Below are 19,034 nucleotides of genomic sequence, written 5' to 3'. Positions count from 1 at the left end.
TCTTCATAGAATACATTCATTTAATATAATCTTTGAAGAATCACTCACACATCATGCAGAAAATCATGTATTTAAACAATACTCCCTACAAATCTTTTCACATTTTACCTACTCTCCCTTAGTCATCAAGGAGGACCCAAATTTGCTGTTTACCCATTTTTCTTCAACTTTTTTTTACTCCAACATCAGAATCAGCAGAGTTGAAAATTATTTTGTCACACAGAAGATATCAGGACACTGAGCGAGGATGAAGACTCTGAAGAGGTATCTGAGGGTGAGCTGCAAAACAGGTTAGCACAGGTTTGAGTGCCAAAAGCATCTCATAACCTGGCAAAATGATGAGAGGCAGACAAAAAAGAAACAGGCTTCAGAGTTTATTCTCTGTGAAAATTAAGTGGGTCTTACAAGTCTTGGGAGCTTAGAACATACAATTGTGGGAATTCAGAAACTAATCAAGTCAGGGGCTGGATGGGGTTTCTTGTATGACAGGACACCCGAGCTATGCGCTCTTGGCCCTGGAGAATCTACCACATACAGAGCCAGCAGGTTTTAATGGAATCTAAAAATAATTTAGAAAGTTACATTAAAACACATTCATGTGCTAAACATTACTGCAGCTCGCCTAGTAGGGGGACATCAACACATAAATCTGCTTCCCTCCATTCAGATACTACCAGAACTTACAATCAAAAATAAGAGACAAAGATCTCAACTTCTGTGGATTAACTGGAGTAAAGTGAAGTAAAACAGACATGCTCTATGTGGTAGATGTGACTCTTTACTAATAAAGCTTTCAGCAGATCTTTAATTCAGCATATACCTTCTGTATGGATACATACAGATGATGCAGTTACCTGAAATAATCTGTTTTCATATTTCAGATTTTTGTTACAGCATTATCTAAAGGTCCAGTCAAATCCTATCCCTAATGTGCTAGGTGTGTATAAGACTATAGACCTTATCAGACTAGTTCACAGTCAGTACAGACAAACAAAGCATTATTACATTCACAGGTAGGGAAACTTAATGCAGACAGATCAAATAACATGCTAGAGATCACACAGAGCGTGTGCTGCAGAGTTAGGTATTAAACTTATTCCTCCTAGCAAGCCCCAGTTCACTACCAAAGCTCATTTTCATCTGCCACATGGCAGGCTGGACAAGGCTGCTGTGCCCACTTATGCCTGCATCTAGTTATTTCTCTCTCTCTTGTTGGCCATGGACTATTCTTGTGCAAGGCAGTAAACTGTCATATGATAGTCGCATAGAGAGGATATTTTGTATAGGGGGAGACCATTCAGTCACCTCAGAAGAGTCTTATAAGAGAAGTCTCTCCTGCAGAACAGGCAGGAAGCTCTCTACGAGCTCCCTTAAAAGCTATTACCCACACTCTGGGTTCTGGCTCTTCCTCTAAATGACTGCCTCCATTGAACAGTTTGCCTCAGGAAGTTGTGGAATAACAAACTTTGTCATTTAAACTTCAAGGAAATCATCTGGAAAAGCTTAACAGGAAACAGAGGCATGGTGTTCAGCACTGTTCAGCCCCCTGAGCTCAGACCATTGACAGCCATCTCCAGTCACTGATGGGAGAACTGGGAAGGCACTCATGGGTGCTTGAGAAGGCCCTGCAGAGTGGGACTCCTCTTCACTTGGGAGCAGCAGCAGGTAGCCCTTTATTTGCAACAGTATATAATATAGCTCCAGCCTTTCAGAACAACCATAAGTTACTACGCAAGAAGATGAATACCTAAAGGAGACATTAAAGTTGAAGTCCATCATGAGGAAGAGACAGGGTTACTATATTCAGCTATCACCCAAATCTACCTAAATCAAAAAGTGTTTTTTAAATGATTCTGGAGTTACTGTAACCTCTATCTGCTTAATTTAAGCCTGGTTTTCCCAACCAGAACAGACAGGCTCATAGCCTGGAGCTATGTCAGAATGAAACCCAGATGAGCTGCAGTTTTAATTTGTCAAACCAAAGCCTATAGAAGAACTCTGGTACCCAAGAGCAGTTGCTGGGCTGCTCTATACAACATAGGCTACCTGTGGTCATAGGAATGCCCAGAGTAGCCATATCCCATTTTGGGGAAGCACGGGCTATTTGCTGCCATGCAAATCTCAGGTGAGGTGAACACTGCAAGGACAGATGCAGGTGATTATTGGAGTAGAATAAAATTGGAAAACAAGAGTGAAGATCCAACCCAGACATCAACCACAATGCTTGTCTTAAAGTCCAAGCATCTGCATGCTCACAGAGACTGAAACTTTTAAAATGAAAGGAATTCTTCCATATTTATGCCAGCATAACCAAGACCTAACCCTAGGTCTCATTTAAAATGTTTTAATTGTGCTACTAATTACAGAGTCAAATCATCAAGTTTGAGTCTGGCCCTAAATGGTTCCAACTGCAGCAGAGAAATCTAGAACCAAACCCAAACTTTAAGTTTCTAAAGCTTAATGTCAGCCTCAATTTTCTGTTAAATTAAGACAATAATTTCAGCCCCAAATTAATTACGTTATTAAGGAGGCTTGAAGTTGAACCTATCTTACTCCTGGTTTTAGGAAAAAAATTCTCAACTTGAATTTGCAGTTAGATGCATGGCATCTCTTTTACTTTTGTTTCAGGATGTTCATGTGGGGAAATATAACAGGCAAAAGATGCCTATCTGAGAATGGAATCAATCAGGAATGCAGTTACAACAGAAAGAATTTCAGCAGACCATAAAAGAGAAAAAGAGGAAAAAAGAAAACCCTGCTACAAGAATAGTCCAGCAAAATGCAACTGTAGTAAGTTTGGGCTGCTTCCCAGTACTCCAGAGGGAATTCTGCTATTTGCTGAGTTTAGTGAATGTAATCTAGTGGGGGAAAACGGGGGGGGGGGGAAGTGCCGCTGCTTTCACCATTTTCTCAGTTCTGCTTCGTATGAGAAAGCATACGAAAGACAGAGAAATTATTGTATTACTGTGAAAGCAGACAGAAACTTGCAAAGCAGATGTTCTCAGCACACATAAGAGGGACTGATTAGACATTGAATAAAACTATACAACCAGGATTAAAAAAAAGTCACTCAGCTGACAGGGATAAATCAAGAAATAGGGGACTCAAAAAGTAGTTTGGAAAAAACATCTGTAGCGATAAGTAAGTCTCATTTTGTCATACAGTAAAAGGGAATCAATACTTTCCACTACACATCATACACAGCACCATTTGAGTTACTTTCCTCCGAGAACCTCAGTACAAAACTTTAGGGAATTTATAAATCATTCAGAGGAGATATAAACAGTTAACAGGAAATGTAAAATGAAGTAATTCAAACAGAATCTACCTCCAAAACCAACAGACACTCCACAAGTTATTTATAGCGGAAAATTTAAAAGAGATTGGAAAAGTCTTAAGTCTTCCAAGGTTTTAAATACTTACTTCTTGCAGCCAAAATCACATCAGTTGAATATCCAGGAAAATTTTAAAAAGCTTGCATTAAGGAGCTTAACCCGCTGAGAACATGACGTAGCCTTTCCTTTGGACTGTCCAGCCATAGGCATTTACTCATTCAACAGAAGCACAGAGCGTGATACTGTAGTGCAGCCTTTTACATAGGGATGCCAAGGAGGGGGGAGGGAGGGGAAAGCCCTTCCCCAAAGGTATTAGTTCAGCCCACTCATTAAAATACAGAGTGGAAACAGCTGCTGTAGAGGGAAGAGGATGTCCAGGCAGTTTTTGATTTTCTTAGGTGTAAAATGGTTTCGTTCTGGAATCTCAGTAAGAAAAACAATTTTTCTTCTGCATTTCATTCTTCCTCTGCATTGCGCTTAAAGAAACTGGCTCTAACTCAGCTCAGAAATAAGTATAACATAGTGGATAGTCAGCTCGCAGTTTTCAAAATCATTACATCTCACTAGGGGAAAACAGATCCCTAAAAGATCCTCCCTCTCCTCCCTGCAAGGACTAATACGAGAGTATGTGTGCGCTTTATAACGCTTAAATCTACATGTAATGTAATACTCGATTCATCTCGAATGATAGCCCACCATGAAGCCCCAAGCAAACAAATACTAGCTCCTGAATAGCAACATTTAGAATTGATAGCATGCCTCTTACAGATTATCACCTCAAAGTTAAAACTAGATAAGGAACAGAGGAGGGTGGTAAGAACAATGAAAGCTCCTCAACTGTTTCTTGACATGGAGACACTGAATAAATGAGGATTCTTCAGTCTGAGAAAGTGTTGGCAGAGGGAAGATGAGCAAGCTCTTTAAATCTTGAAAGGCACCAAAAATGCTAATCTGGGAACAGCGGCTCATTCCTTCTGGGAACACAAGAACTAAGGGGCACTGAAAGAAATCTTTAGGCAGAAGTTCTATAACAAACAAAAGGAAGTACTTTTTCACTTCATACGTAATTGGATTGCAGAGCTCATTGCCCCAGGATCTTGTGGAGGTCCACTGTGTAAGCAAGCTCAAAAAATGAAATAATGATCTTAAGCTAAAACTCTTAGCTTGGGAAGTTATTAACCACAAGTTACTAGAAGGTGCGAATATTTCAGGTGAAGTAGCAATCTGCATTTGCCCTGTACATTAACCCTTTCCCTAGACCTGTGACAATAGCCACTGCCAGAGCAGCAGACTGCATTAGAAGGATCTTTGAGCCACAACCGTGCCCGTGCTTATACTCCCATTTACCTAATTTTCACAACAGTCCTTAATGAGAAATTGGCTGATTAGGTCCATTTCACAGATAGGGAATTAACTACGTACACTAAGGCTCTTTGGAAATTTTGACTAGTAACCACAATTTGACAGTTAGGTACTACCCTTAGAAGTCATCCTCAAGTGACTTTGTACTTCTCAAGGGCAGCACCTGAGGTGGTCTGCCTTTCAAATCTCTGCACTTGTGACTCTTCCCTGTTCATTCCAGTATAACTACTCCAGTAGAACTACTTTCATGAGCAAAGTTATTCATTACAGGAGTTTTTCCATAACAGATTTCAGCAGCTATTACTCCTATTTTCTGGTCTCTCTTCCTTTATCTAAAGTTACAAAAACTAAAGCATTCTGATAGCTCCTATTGTAGCAACGCTATTTTAAATACATATGTGCCTTTTATATATTGTCAAATAGCATTTTTCAATGTAAGGCAAGCAGACAATCACTGCAAATAGTTTGTGCAATCAAGGTTGTGGGGGTTTTTTCCCAATATGAGACATACTTTAAAAATACCATTGTAGTGGCCAAGCATCCACTGTGTGGCAAAAGGCATAACTGCCCGCTGGCCCTGCTGGTTCAACAGCTGGTCTTAATTAATATTGAGAAACAAGATACTTTTATGCAAAATAAGCGAATTGACTTGAGAGCCTTTTCAGAGCGGGTCTGAGAAAAGCAGCCACAAACTCTGCTTCCCTTTTCTGCTCCTAATTTTAAACAGGGGCTTCATAGCTGTTTGTCTGTCTTTGTGTGTTTAATGTTTCCTGGAGGCCAGCAAAGGCACGCAAAATATTTTAGTTCAGGGCCTCTATATGGTTGTAATAGGAAATAGATGTCTCCCTTAAAGAGATGGGTTAGTATAGAAAGAGATTACCTGAATGTCAGCAGAGTCTTAAGTGTTTATTTCAAAGGGAAGGAAAGGACAGATAAATATTTACTGCTTTCCCTCCACATCACAGAATACAGATGCTGTCTATTTTTGGTTACTTCTCTAAGTAATCCAGGTTAAGGTCTGGTACTATTTTCTTTGTCAGAATTTTTCTTCATATTAAAAAGAAAGTTCTGATGCCATCTTTGCCAGATAGTTCCTTTAAGCTGCAGAAGAGCCTCACAAAGAGAAAGCTGGTTTCTAAATCCTGGGCTGGTCAAGATTTCATGCTTGTACAAGAAGCGTGGTCACCAGAAACTAGCAAATCACAGACTTTTTGGTCTACCTGAGAAAATGCATGTTTCCCGTGCAAGGCTTCACACCTACGTTGAAATAGCCTTTTGGAAAATTCTGAGTGTTTCAGTGCTAACAGGTTGAGAAATGGTGAAGACACAGATGTAAACAAGGCTTCACTTCTTACTCCTGTCCCCTCTCTCAATTCACCCAACCTAAAGAGTACGTACCATCCCCTCCCCAGCAGGGCAGGGGAAGACAGAACAAGAACAGATGTTCTCTTTCCTCCTGCACACGCCCTAATCAATAATCTTCAGGTCCTGATCTTTGACCCATTCATGGCAGCAAACTGTGATCCCCAGTCTCCTTCACCACTGTTTCCTGACAGGCCCATCCTTTCTCTCTTTCACTTTACTATGTGCCTACTGCTAGAGAACCAGCAGAATTAAAAATAACTTTGGGACAATTTGACTTTCCTAGATGCAGTCTTACCTTTCCTTCTTCAAGGCTTGACTAGAACTGATGAGATATCTCTTCCTCGCCCCTTTTTTCCCTCTTTTAATTAAAAATTACATGGTAAATCAAGAGAAATCAAGGGGGGCTTTGAGAAAAACTCATTATCTTCACTTAGTTGCAACTACACCTCTTATGTCAGAAGACATTAAGGAAATTACTGATGGAGTAACTCATGTAGGTGCAACACGGTGGAATGCTGGTTATCAAAACAACAGCCAAGGTACAATCAGATACTCTGTTCAGTACATGAATGAGAGATCAAGACACTGATGGGACATGTTCTGGGATACTACGATGTCCGCAGGCATTCCTCTTTGTACAGCAACTCCATCAAAATCTCCTAAAATAAGCAGACTTGTGACAATTAAATAGCTGGATAGGAAGTCCCTTAGGTGTTACGGAGGGAGATGGTGGTTCAAAAAATGATGTCTTCCTCTGAACAAGTGCCTTAGCACAAAGCCTTCACACACAAGTGTTTTTACAGATGAGGAAAGCCACTATAGTGGTCTGAAGGTGCAAGAAGATAGCCTCCAGCATGCCCAGTTGATGAGAGTTACACCTGCATTATGAGCTGAAACAGCGTAACAATTTATTGCAGCAACTGCAATCCAACAAGATTCTCTGTGCAGTTCCTTAGAGTTTTCATCTTGTCTCATTTAAAAAAAAAAAATTTAAAATAATAAATCAGGTTTGGGATATCAGTGAGTTTCTCCCAATTTTATTTCCTCCTTGCCCTCTTTCCCATTGGATGGGGCAAAGAGATGAAAAGGAAAGGAGAGCAAAGGTATTTAGGTTAGGGAAGGAGCAACAGAAAGGATGGGAGAACAATTTTTCAAGGAAAAGAAGGGATTTCAAAGCTAAAAAGTGAAAAAAATTTTGCCCCGTTCTGAAAACATAATGCCGTTAATCCTGCCATTAGAATTTAAGATCTTCTTTTGCCACATTTTGTTTTACAGTTTTCATCAGCAGTTGTTTCTTTCCGGAAACATTCATAATTATTTCAAATTAAATATTGAGCTGCAGTGGATGGCTAAACATATCAAAACAACGACCTTTCAGCTTTTGTTTCTGGAATGGCATATGCTGTATTACTAGTGATGCTATTATCTTTGGAAAATTCCCAGTGATTTTATTAATACCCAGATTATTATCTTTGACTTTAGACCATTGTTTCTATGACATAATCAGGGGGTTCATGAGATATTTTAATATCCATCCTGAGCACAGAAGGCTCAAATTTATCAGGATCCATTCAAAAAATGCACACGCTTTATAGAACAAAACTGAGATTGACCTAACTCAGAAATCTGGCAGGCTGAGGCAACCGTGATCAAGCATCGGAGATGCTGAGCAGAACCTCAACAGTCTCAATCTGTTCTTTAGATTGTGAAGCCTCTTCCTTCCAGCTAGCTTCCCCACCCACCCTGAAAGCACTCTGCTTTGGGAAGGGCTTTTCTCAACAGGGAAGCAAAACTTTCTTTTAATGTGGTTCATGGCAAGTTTTGTTGATTTTCTTTCTCCAGCCCATCTAGACTGGAAAACAGTACTAGTCCCAACCAAAACCCAGTATAATAACTCTGCCCATCTCCAGACAGTTCTTTTCAACTTGCAAGGAAGCAACCCCACAACTGCAATTTCTTGTGGCTCATTATGGGAATGGTGGTGTAGCACAACCACAGAAAGAGTCGTACTGGAATGGTTTAAGCATAGTTATTGCAGAGCACTTTGAGATGCTTTAATCCAAAAAAAGGTTTTATGAAAACAGGGATTAGATCAATTCTAGGGCAACTGCGGTCTCTAAGTATAGGAAGGACTTGCCATAAATTCAAAGGGTAATAGAGACAATTGGATACATAGGATGAATTTTACTCCAATTTGTCTTTAGTGGTACATCATGGGATATAGAAACTGAGCTGTGGAGTATAAACAGTACAACCCCCAGGCATAATACTGAATTTATTTCTGATCCAAAGTCTTCTATCAGTAACATGAATCCTATTACTGCTTTCTATGGGCTTTGGATGAGTCTCCCATGAGCAATGTGAAAAAGATAGGAACCCAGACAACTAGAGAAACAAGGACGGTGTAATTTCAGCAATGTAGGGGAGAAAAAAAAAATTACTTTCCAGAAAAAAGGATCTGGGAGATGCCAGTTAATCAGATCACTGATTTACATAATCTAAAAGCCTTTATCAGTACTAGAAGCCTTGGCGTCGCATACAAGAAACCAACCAGCAATTCTGGGAAAGCTGCAGCTGGGCATCTCTCCTGTTTGAGAAGACACAAAGCAGCTTCCCCAGGTCAGTGAGGCATCATTTTGTCTTTGCTGGGTAAGTTTTCAGCTGGATCAGTTCCCAATTTACCTGACCATGTCCCATCAACACTAGCGCTAACACAAGGTAAGGGTGAAGTTGGGGTAGGGGTAGAATGGGGCATATTCTTTCAGTGGCAGCCTGGACTTGGATCAGTTTGCACCAGTCATGAAACCACAGCTCCACAGAAGAACTTAAAGTGAAATCTTTTACAGTTCAGTGCAACAAAGTAAAAGCCAAGAGAACAAGTCAGGTTCAGGTAAACCAGGTATTTGGGAACAAGTATGACTGACTGTACTTCCGGAGCAATGCACCTGGCACCTCTGAAGACCTAGAACCAAACATCTGAATGTACTTTTAAGTGCTCTGCTCAAGGTCACCTAAAGAACCTTAGCAAAGTCTGGAAACCCAGTCTGGAAACCTTAACCTAGCACCTTCCCTCTTTGGCTGGCTTAATGTTCTCCAGACAGCTCATTGCCCTCCTGATTACAGCATGATATGTCCCCTCCATGAAGGACACACCATTTCTGATAAATCATTCTGTATGTTTACCACCTACCCTGCTTTCAGCACAAGTCCAAAGCGCCCTATTCCTTTCCCTGAGCTGGGTCTAGGTTAAAGGCAGTGTACTATTCACAAACATGCCAAATTTTCACTTTCAGCCTAGCCTAGAGGTGTCTCAGCCACAACGTTGCAGTCTGGGTCTTCACTCTGCCTCTTTCTTGGATTTGGCTGAAGCCTTATCCTAGCTCTGCCTCCTCTTCTCTCCTGTTTCTCACTGCAGCCCTGGTGGTCCCCTGCATGCAGCACAGCTGCTTCTCCTTCCCTCTTGCTGAAGCTTATTTCTAAAATGCCTCCTTGGAGCAGATGTTTCCCATGTGTTTCACCCTTTATTTTCTTCCCCGCCCCCACTTGTTCCAATGCAAATAACAATTTATCTCCTTGATCTTTCAGATCCACTCCTAAAATAGTGCAAGCATCCCTTAATCAACCTGCCCAGCTTGGTTCTGGGGCAGACAAAAAACAGCAGTCTCTGCCTTTTCCCCTATGGTAATATATGGGGAGGAGAAAGGAAGAAGGTTTAACCTTGGCACAGCCTTTGGTTCCCATTTCACCTTCAGACTACCAGCTTTGGCTTTGGCATTTTTTTGTTTTTCTTCCAGGGATGAAATTTTATTTCTTGGAAGTATCTGCATCATTTACCACTTTCCCTTCTACCTCATCCCCCTGTTTTCTAGCTGCCTCTGAAGTCTCATTTACAGATACAAATCTTAAGTTTATAGATACTTCACAGGTCCCATCCCCCTTCTCTGTGATATTTTCCTCTCTCCAGCTGTCTTTCCTTGGCACCAGTGCCTGCAGTGGCACTAGACTTTTATACAAATTACCTTTGCTCTGCTTCATGTTTCCAAAATTGGTTTCAGTATCAAGCCAATTCAAGCCAGTTTCACAAGTTTATGTTAACTGTAGCTCAAACCTAAAAGGAACACACTCCAGCTGGACTGGTACCGTAACCCCAATTTTAGGGCACTACAACTTCTGCTCATTCATATGTAGAGACAGGTTTTGTGGGGAGAGGGACAGGTGCAGCGCTTCCATCCCCTCCCATGCAATATTACGTTTCTCTGAGCAGGACTACTCACTTTAGGCCAAGTCCTGAACGCTGTCATCAGTCTACAAAAGGAGCACGTAACCACACTCCGTGGTTGAGGAGCTTGCTAGCTAGCTCCTTGAGGCTAGCCCTGCCTCAAGGAGCAGGTGAGCATCAGGCTATGAAGTGCTAGCAGCTGCCAATAGATCAGATCAGCAGAAGAACCCAAGCACCAAGAAGCCTGAAACTAGAAACTAAAGTCATGCAAGATTTTGTCCAAACCAGAGTCAAAGCCCTCTGGATGGAGGTTTACATAGAGACAGTCCACAAAGTACTTGTCAACAGGGACTTCATTCTTTAAAGTCCTCACTCCGATCTCAGTCCTGAGCAGGGAGTACCCAGTAGCGATGCTGTTTCCCTGTGTCCCACAGCCATGGCACTTGTCAGGCCGCAGAGCTGCTCACAAATGGACTTGAGCTGGCAGAGTCGGCCGGCAGGACGGAGGGCATGACCGGCCCCCTTGCTTCGCTGGCAACTGTGTCGGAGAACAAAAGCTGGTGACAGGACATCCCTTTCCTGACAGCATTACTCCTGAATTTGCTGTCTCTGTGCAAGTAGCACTCCAGCGTGTGATTTCCCGCATTCTGCAAGTGCTCCGATAAAAATTGCTGCATTCAGCCAAATGTTTAGTAACCCCTCTGATATCTGTATATTAAAAATGAGCGTGGGGGTGAGGGAAAGCAAAGAGAAGTGTAACGGTCTGAGAACATTAAGTGCAGTCCTGGGCAAAGAAAAATTTTCCTTTCCAAATGCCACATGCAGATTTGTTACAGGGACAAAATGGGCCCACAGGCACTGAAAAGCCCTAGGGAAAGACCTTGGTCTCACTTCCAGCCTTACCCAGAGCCTCTCTCCAGGACTTGAGCTGAGTCACTTCATCTTCTGGTGTTTTAAAAACATTTATCAAGGATGTATACTCGAAGTGGCAACTGTCTTTCACTACACTTGCACTATGCCCAGACCTCAGATGAAATCTCAAGGCACCACAAACAAAATTGGCAGAAACCAACATAATTTTGTAGCACTGCTATGAAATTATTTTTACGAACTACTAAGAACTTGCACTCACTAGTTTTAACAGGCTAAAAGCATCCCAGCAATATGGACAAGATTGAATGCATCTGAATAATGGATCTGGCTGTGTCAAAACTGCTGTGGAGCCCTGCTGTTCCAGTACTGCCAACAGACAGCAAGGAGGAAAAGTAGCAACTGATGCTGCTGGAAGGTGCCACTCCTTTCTCAACACCAACTATCTCTCTGTTTCTCTGCGCGGTCCGCCCCGGCCCCCCCCCCCCCCCCCCTTTTTTTTTAAAGAGCAATCTCGTGCCCTAGACAGCTTTGCTTAGAGCCAGCCCCAGATAATAATGTAACTATTTCTCTCTTCCCATTAAGTCCACTAGGCTTACAGATTTGATTCCATTTGGCTGGAAGCTCATTATGCAGCGTTTCCTGCAGCTCCCATATAGGAGAGATTCCAGGCAACAGGTAAAAACATCTGTACCACCCTTTGTTTTTCAATTCCTTGATAGTGTTGTAAAAAAAAGGGAAAACTGCAAGAAGCCTCAAGAATTCAGTATTAACCTAGAGAAAAGAGATCCAGCTCCGGAAGCACCAAATCAATAAAAGAAGCTTCCCAGGTGGAGCACAGAGGGGGAACAAAAAAAAAAACGTGCAGCGCTCCGAACCAATAGGTAATGAAGGAACACTTGTATTTTGATCAGGGCTGACCAAATAAACTATACGTACTGCTTTTCAAGACAGAGACTTTCGCAGACTTTATTCCACTCTGCTGGTATGCAGAGAATGTTGGTAGAAAGCCACCCAGTGTCCCATCCTCAAAGTCTGCAAGATGCTTTCAATCAGATCTGGACACTGAAGCCACCTCTGCTTAAATGTTAAAAATGTTAAAAATAGAGAATTCTCCTATCCATTCCTGCCCATTTCATGTTGTTCAAGCTTACCTCATAGCTAACAACTTCTTTTGCATTCTTTACTACCTCCTAAACTTGTTATATTGCTTCAATTCCTATTTTCATTCTTTTTACACCTTCTGATTTCTTAGTTCCTAGACCTGCAAATCCCCTTCTCCAGTCACCGTCTTCTCAGAAATCACTTTTCCTTCAAACATTTCTCACCCTTCCTCCTACAAGCAGCTGTGCTGTATGTCATCATCTAGGCATGATTTAGACTGAAGGCTCTACAGTGCAAAGAACAGGTCTTATTTATGTTTGTGAATCCTTGTCTAACTTTATGCTGTTGTATAAATGTTTAATAGGTAATAATGCATTTGCTGGAACAAGCTGTGCGCTAATACCCAGTGAGACTGTTTGGATAGAATCCTTGCTGACTGTCAGAAGCTTCTGGAATTAAAAAAAATGCAGCTGTTTGGTGACACTGCAGTTTTAAAGCTAAAGGATGCAACAGTTGAAGTGGTCTAACAAAATATCGTAACACTGGAAATGGCCCTACGTACTCTTTCCATGTTTGAATCAGGATAGGGTTTGGGAGCTCAGCAATATGGACGTGAGGCTATGCTCAGCTACAACCACTGCGCCTTATCTCCTTTATCCCTCCAGACCCCCATGTTAACGTAAATTAAGCAAATACTTCAAATCTCTGCTTTCTCTTTAATGTTGGCTGAAGAGACAGGAATGGTCCTGTCCTTTTTTCACACCACTCTTGGCATGATTTTTCTCTGGATTTACTGTATCGTGTGCTGTGTTAGAATTAATTGTGAAAGAGAAACCCCAGTGGCAGATTGGATGCATAGTTTTTATTTCAGTAACCAAATAGGAGCTGGGTGATTCATCACTGACACCACACAAGCAGTGAATGCTCAAACAGGGAACATATGATGTCTTGGCCTCAGGGCCAATGAATAAAATATGGTGATGCTAATGGAGCAAACCCAATGGGGCAGCAGGAGCGTCAGGTCCTCATGTCATCTAGCCTCAGGTTAGCACTCATGGAGACAAACCAACCACATCAGAAACTTCCACAACCTGTACAAACAGAAATCTTTGGGGTTTGTTCTCTCTATATCAGGTTGCTCCTAATGGTGAAGCTGGTGATGACAAGTCTTATCCCATAATGTCAATGATCTGTGCACTGTTGACATGAAATCCAGGGATATAAAGAATCACTGTTGTGGCACGTTCTTAGGGGCTCTGAAACAAGGAGTGCTGGATGGTGCCCAACCAGCCATCTACCTCCAACACTGCATCCCAGGGTCAGGATCTCTTTCCTATTCATTTTAACACAGTTTCATTAACAGCACTCTTGATATTTTAGCCTTGAAAGAGATTTGACTAAGTGATGAATTGGGAAGGTTTTCACAATTGTCAGTGTGCATTAGGAAAGAAAAGGAGCTATATCCGATGGAAGCAAGTCTAAAATTAAGCAAAAGACAACTCTGTTAGGAAAAATTCCTGTAACAGTGAAATCTATTGGACTTTATACAGTTTCTTCAGTGGCATAAAAAAAATACTCCACCACTTCAGTGATTTAAAAGTAGATTGGACCAAGCAGCACAAAAATATATTGCAGGGAACACAGCTGTATCAGCACGGCAGTAAAACAGATGAGCTAATAACTCTCTTCTCTCATTTTCAGGATCATGCGTGACAAGATTTCAGTACTAGTCAAAATTTATTTACTTGCAATCAACACACTTTTCAGAGTTTGGATTTGGTGTAAATGAGTATCTCTCTGGGAGGAAAGGTGTGCACCATTTATCAAGTGAGAAGTATTACAGTTCCAAAGCGGGGGCAAGGAGGGGCAAGGCTACTTAGTGAAACGAGTTAGGGACAAAGACTTTCAGAAAGATCAGAACAGAAACACTTTAGAACATCTGCCCCCATATGACTGGAAGCTGAACCCTTTACAGAAATTCCCACTCAGTTGCAAGTGTTCAGCTCTTGAGAAAAAAAAAACCACCACCAAAACTTGGCTGCAGCTCTCTACTTATTTTAACTAGTGTCAAGAACACTTCCCCTGAAGATATAATCATTTTCATGAACTTCTCAGCTCATCAAATACCAGAGCTCAGATGTGAGAGGATTTTCACATGAAAGCTGTGTTCCACAAGGCCAAAATACTTAGTAGAATCAAACTAAAATGGAGAGGGGACCTTTAAACAGGCTAAGTTAAAAGCACATTCTTATTCTACCTGATCAGAGACCAGCAAAAAAACCCCGAACACTTTTAAGCAGAAGAATGTAAACCTCTTGGTGAAGTCCTCATTGTTTGAGCAACATTATTTTCAAATTAAAACAACTGTTGCATTACCAGCTGGACAAGTGGTACCATGCCTTCATGCTTAACACAAACTGATGTGAAGCAAAGAGGAGAAGATGGAGATCCATTCGTTGTTTTATTTTGCCTCTAAAGAACATGGTTTCAAGTACCCAAACATCAAAAGAATCGTTAACTGAGAGGCTAATCTTACACGACCAATTAAGAGCTCACAGCTTGTAGGACCCCCTCCCCCCCCCCCCCCATGCACCGGTTTTGTCAAAGAATCCAGATCTAATTCAAAAAAATATATTTCTGTAGAAACCATAAAACCTCTTTCATAGCCAGTTTGCTCTGTCTCTAGTTCCTTTAAAATGTAACAAGCTCTGACTCAGATATAATTAGAATAATTTGCATTCATTCTAGTACTGAATAGATTTATGATACCTTGTATATTCACAGAAGAGTCACATCTTCGAAAGGTTTCAAGGATGAACTGCTAAGCCTCGGGGACTAAAAAGCCCTTTAAGATTGGGGTCAAGCTAGGCATTTAGATTCAAAAATAATAAATGAATCCATTTGGAGACAAAGGCCTATTGTATACCACTGTTCCAGGAAAATCCATGGGTGGCTGAGAATTACTTGGGAAAACTTTGCATAAATTAATTCTGAATCATTCTCAGTTCTTTCTTCCACACTGAAAAGAGGGGTCTATAGAGGGAGAAAAGCATTGGTGAGTTCACACAGGGTCAGGGAATATCTGGCTTTCCAAATGCAGAACTAGAAAATGTTCATGGTTCTTGGGACACTGAAAGACAACCAGCACCTTCCCTGCCCATGGCTCATTGAGAACCTGGGGCACCATCAGCTCCAACTACAAGGAGGGGGGTGTGCGTGTTTAGAAGGTACAGTGGGGAGTACAAATTGCAGTAGTCAAAGCTTAAGGGGTGTGATGGTTCAAAGGAACCACTTCCCACCCTCTGCTCAAAAGGAAGAAAAAACAAGAAACAAACAAACAAAAATCAGTCCCACAGTTCCTCATCATACATTGCTGTCTCTGCTACCAGGCAGACGCTGTCAAGCTGACATGTAGAGTTCATTAGAAAACACAGAATTTTACTCAGGAATTTTGCAGCGTCCTGTCGAATTCTATAGAACTATATAGAAATTATTCACTAGGCTACATAGGACAAGGGGTAATGGTTTTAAACTAAAAGAGGGTAGATTTAGACTAGATATAAGGAAGAAATTTTTTACGCTGAGGGTGGTGAAACACTGGCCCAGGTTGCCCAGAGAGGTGGTGGATGCCCCATCCCTGGAAACATTCCAGGTCAGGTTGGACGGGGCTCTGAGCAACCTGATCTAGTTGAAGATGTCCCTGCCCACGGCAGGGGGGTTGGACTAGATGACCTTTAGAGGTCCCTTCCAACCCAAACTATTCTACGATTCTATAGTTCTTTGCTTTAGTTCAGAAAAACCATAGAAATATAATGCTATATTATGGGCTTTTACAGTAACGTTTATAGAAAAACATTATTCTTTATTCTTAACTCTGCAATCATATGTTAACAATTATTGCCACAAAAGCTATTTCAGTTCTTCCAAGTTATACAAGAAACTAGACAGCAGGGACAGCATCGAACCTTTGAACATCAGGTTCTTATTTACTATGTTATCCTATTTTTAGGTCAAAATTTTACACATCTGCTGAAGGCACTTTCTCTACGTCAGGCAATTCTCCTGGTAAAACTGCTTCAGGTACCAAGCTGCTGAGGAGGAGCAGTACAACCTTGATTCAGTGCTTAATTAGAAAACAAGACCTTCTTACAGAGAGCTAGGAAGTCTCACAGAGTCGGCAAGGGAAGGACACAGTGCTTCCATTATGCCACGTTATTTGCCCAGGAGTGATAACTGAGTTAGGGTATAACCCTGGGGAATCATATTAATTAACAGACAGCTGGCCATGACTTCGAAGTCCGTGTAGACCTGCTGTTAAATAGCTCTGTTCTTGTTCTGGAGCCTCTGAAACCATTACCAGGCAGCCCAACCTTGAACATCACTTGCAACGGTCAGTACAAGCTTACTTCTGATTCAGTGCAACTTTCTGGGGAAGACCTTTGTATTGTGTTTAAGCTTACTTCTGATTCAGTGCAACTTTCTGTTTAAAATATTGTGTTTAAATATTGCACTCAAAAATCAAGAAAGTAGTCGTCTTCTGCCAAAAACTTTGAAATTCACTTTTCTGAAAGTTTCCATGCTGCATTTGAGATGAATACTGGGAAGAGTAACAGCGTGTAAAGTACATACCTTTGGCAGAGCTTGGAGAAAGAGAAGCCACAGCTCTACAGGTATGTTCTGGACTCCTCCTAGAAAATTAAAAAACAGTAAGTGTTATAGAATACAATGATCTAATGCAGCTGTTAGAAAAATGAACTATAAAATGTTCTCTCAGTCTAAAATAAAAGAAACCACCACCCTGGGGTCTGCTAGAAAAATTTGACAATTATTTCTAGCCTATCTATTTCAACTAGTATTGTTATTTTTTAAAGCTAAGAGTCACCATTTGTCCATGAATCAGCTTTTCTGAGGCAAGAATCTCCATGTCTATATGAAACCCAAGGCAACATCATCTGTGTTTATTATTCTGTAAAGAGAAACAGTGCCAAACTTCCTGCAACACCCACTTTAGCTGCTGAAATCCAGAGAACTGAATGTGCTGCTGTTAGCATTTGGAGACAGGAATATGTTTTGATCTAATACATCAAGCACAGGCTCACTTGGTGACAAGAAGGTACTGGATTCCACAACAGGTTAAAATAGAGCCAAATATGAAAACACTGTATGCCACTCATACAGAATACCTTCTACTCATCATCTTTGAAATTTTTCAAGAGTGTCCTAAACATTCTGGAAATACCATGGAAGTTGGTAAATAGTTAAATTCTCCCAGCTTGTCACATAAATGGCAGCTTGATTGATGCATACAAGTGTTCTAACACTACTCTTACTACGTTGTGTTTAATACAAAGTTATGTATGAGTCAGGACTAGGACAAAAGTTCTCATGTACAGAGAAGTCTGCTTTACAACTGTGGCCATCACTATTTAGTCAGGTGTCTTCCCACTTGCCAAGGACACAGCCTGTGGATACCTATATGTAGGGATACAGCGGGTGAGCCACAGAGCCAGTTCCCTCCTGTGGGCATTACGCTGCTGCTTCTCCATCTTGCAGTCTCTCAAGGAAGTGCCTCCTCCTGCCCGAAGAGGTTGGCCTTTGCCTCTCTCTTCCTGCAGGTCTCCCTAAGAATCAGTTGAGAGCAGAGCTGCCCAGAAAGACAGATCTGCAAGAGCTATTTAGAGTATTTCAATGAGATCTAAGCCCTGTAGAAGATCCCGTTTCAGAATCTCTGCTAAAGGTTAAATCTAGTTTTTTCTCACCTCATTAAGGCCATATAGTGGGAACTCACCTGCCAATCTCCCCACCTGCAACAGGCACTTATCTACATGTTTTCAAGAGCAGGTGATAGCAGCTGGGAAATTCATTCTCTGCTGCTGCCACCAAGGACAAATGATTAGAAATGCCAGCAAGTGGCAGAATTCAACTCGTACTCTCTGAGTCCAGTGTGAATGATACAAGCAGTGCCCATGCTCCAAGCTGTCTTTCACCCCATGCTACAGAGCCTCAGGACAGGTAGAGCTCACAGTTTTGCATCATCATTGTATTTGGATCCTAATAAGGGAACATTTATGCCTTCTGTATACTCTCAGTAAAAAGCTGCCTGTTCTCAATACAGAAGGTGCTTTTCAAAACTGGAAAGTTCCTCCCTGCTTCTTTGTTTGCTTCTCAAATGGTAGATCCGTAGGTACCTCTGGATGGGGAAAAGACACCAGCTTCTCCCTAGTGGGAAGGGCACTGTAGGATGAAAAGTATTCATTCAGCTGGAGATATCATGTCCAAACTTCCCTTTCTCATCCTGGAAGTTTTACGTGTGAGTCGGGACACCTGTAGTCATGAAGCAGGAGGGAAAAAACCATCTCTCCAACACACGTTTGTCACCGGGAAGGGCTCCTACCTACACTGGCAGGTAACTCCTCACATCAAATATTAGTCCATTCTCCTGTGCAGTAGAAGCCCTTCTGGGGAGCTGCTCTACACTAGATGCACAGCACACCACCGCTTTTCTATCCTACTGTTCCTTTCTCAGTCACAAGATTTATGCACATGTTGATATGTTCTTGTGGGTACTCCAGTCAGTGAGGAATTTTTCCCTCCCCACAATGTTGCTCTGGGGGGTAAGTAAAATTCCCATCAACTTTCCTACCTCTTCCTCCCTCTCAGAAAGCAACACACCTCACCAGCTGCTTGAGCCCAGAAGTAAGGACTAGAGCTCTAGGAACACCTCCATCCCTCTTCTCCCTATCACCTCAGGTTCTGAGCCTTATTTTCCTCAAGAGTCA

General features: G+C 41.7%; 1 protein-coding gene across 3 annotated transcripts in view; it reads right to left on the bottom strand.

Moving 5' to 3' along the window:
- SORBS1 (sorbin and SH3 domain containing 1) overlaps nucleotides 1–19,034 on the bottom strand; it is a 145,753-nt gene that overhangs the window by 117,192 nt on the left and 9,527 nt on the right. For 2 of the 3 annotated variants that reach the window (XM_009277676.2, XM_009277678.2), the window contains exon 2: nucleotides 16,885–16,943. The gene's annotated coding sequence lies outside the window, so the exon portion shown is untranslated. Of the gene's footprint in view, nucleotides 1–3,423; nucleotides 3,443–16,884; nucleotides 16,944–19,034 lie in introns of those variants that run through there. The other variant, XM_009277679.2, reaches the window with a different exon arrangement.

The sequence above is a fragment of the Aptenodytes forsteri genome, unplaced genomic scaffold (assembly GCF_000699145.1).
Source record: "Aptenodytes forsteri isolate BGI_AS27 unplaced genomic scaffold, ASM69914v1 Scaffold15, whole genome shotgun sequence".
Classification (NCBI taxonomy): Eukaryota; Metazoa; Chordata; class Aves; order Sphenisciformes; family Spheniscidae; genus Aptenodytes; species Aptenodytes forsteri.
The sequence above is the reverse complement of the archived record's forward strand: the minus strand, read 5'-3'. Positions and strand labels throughout refer to the sequence as shown.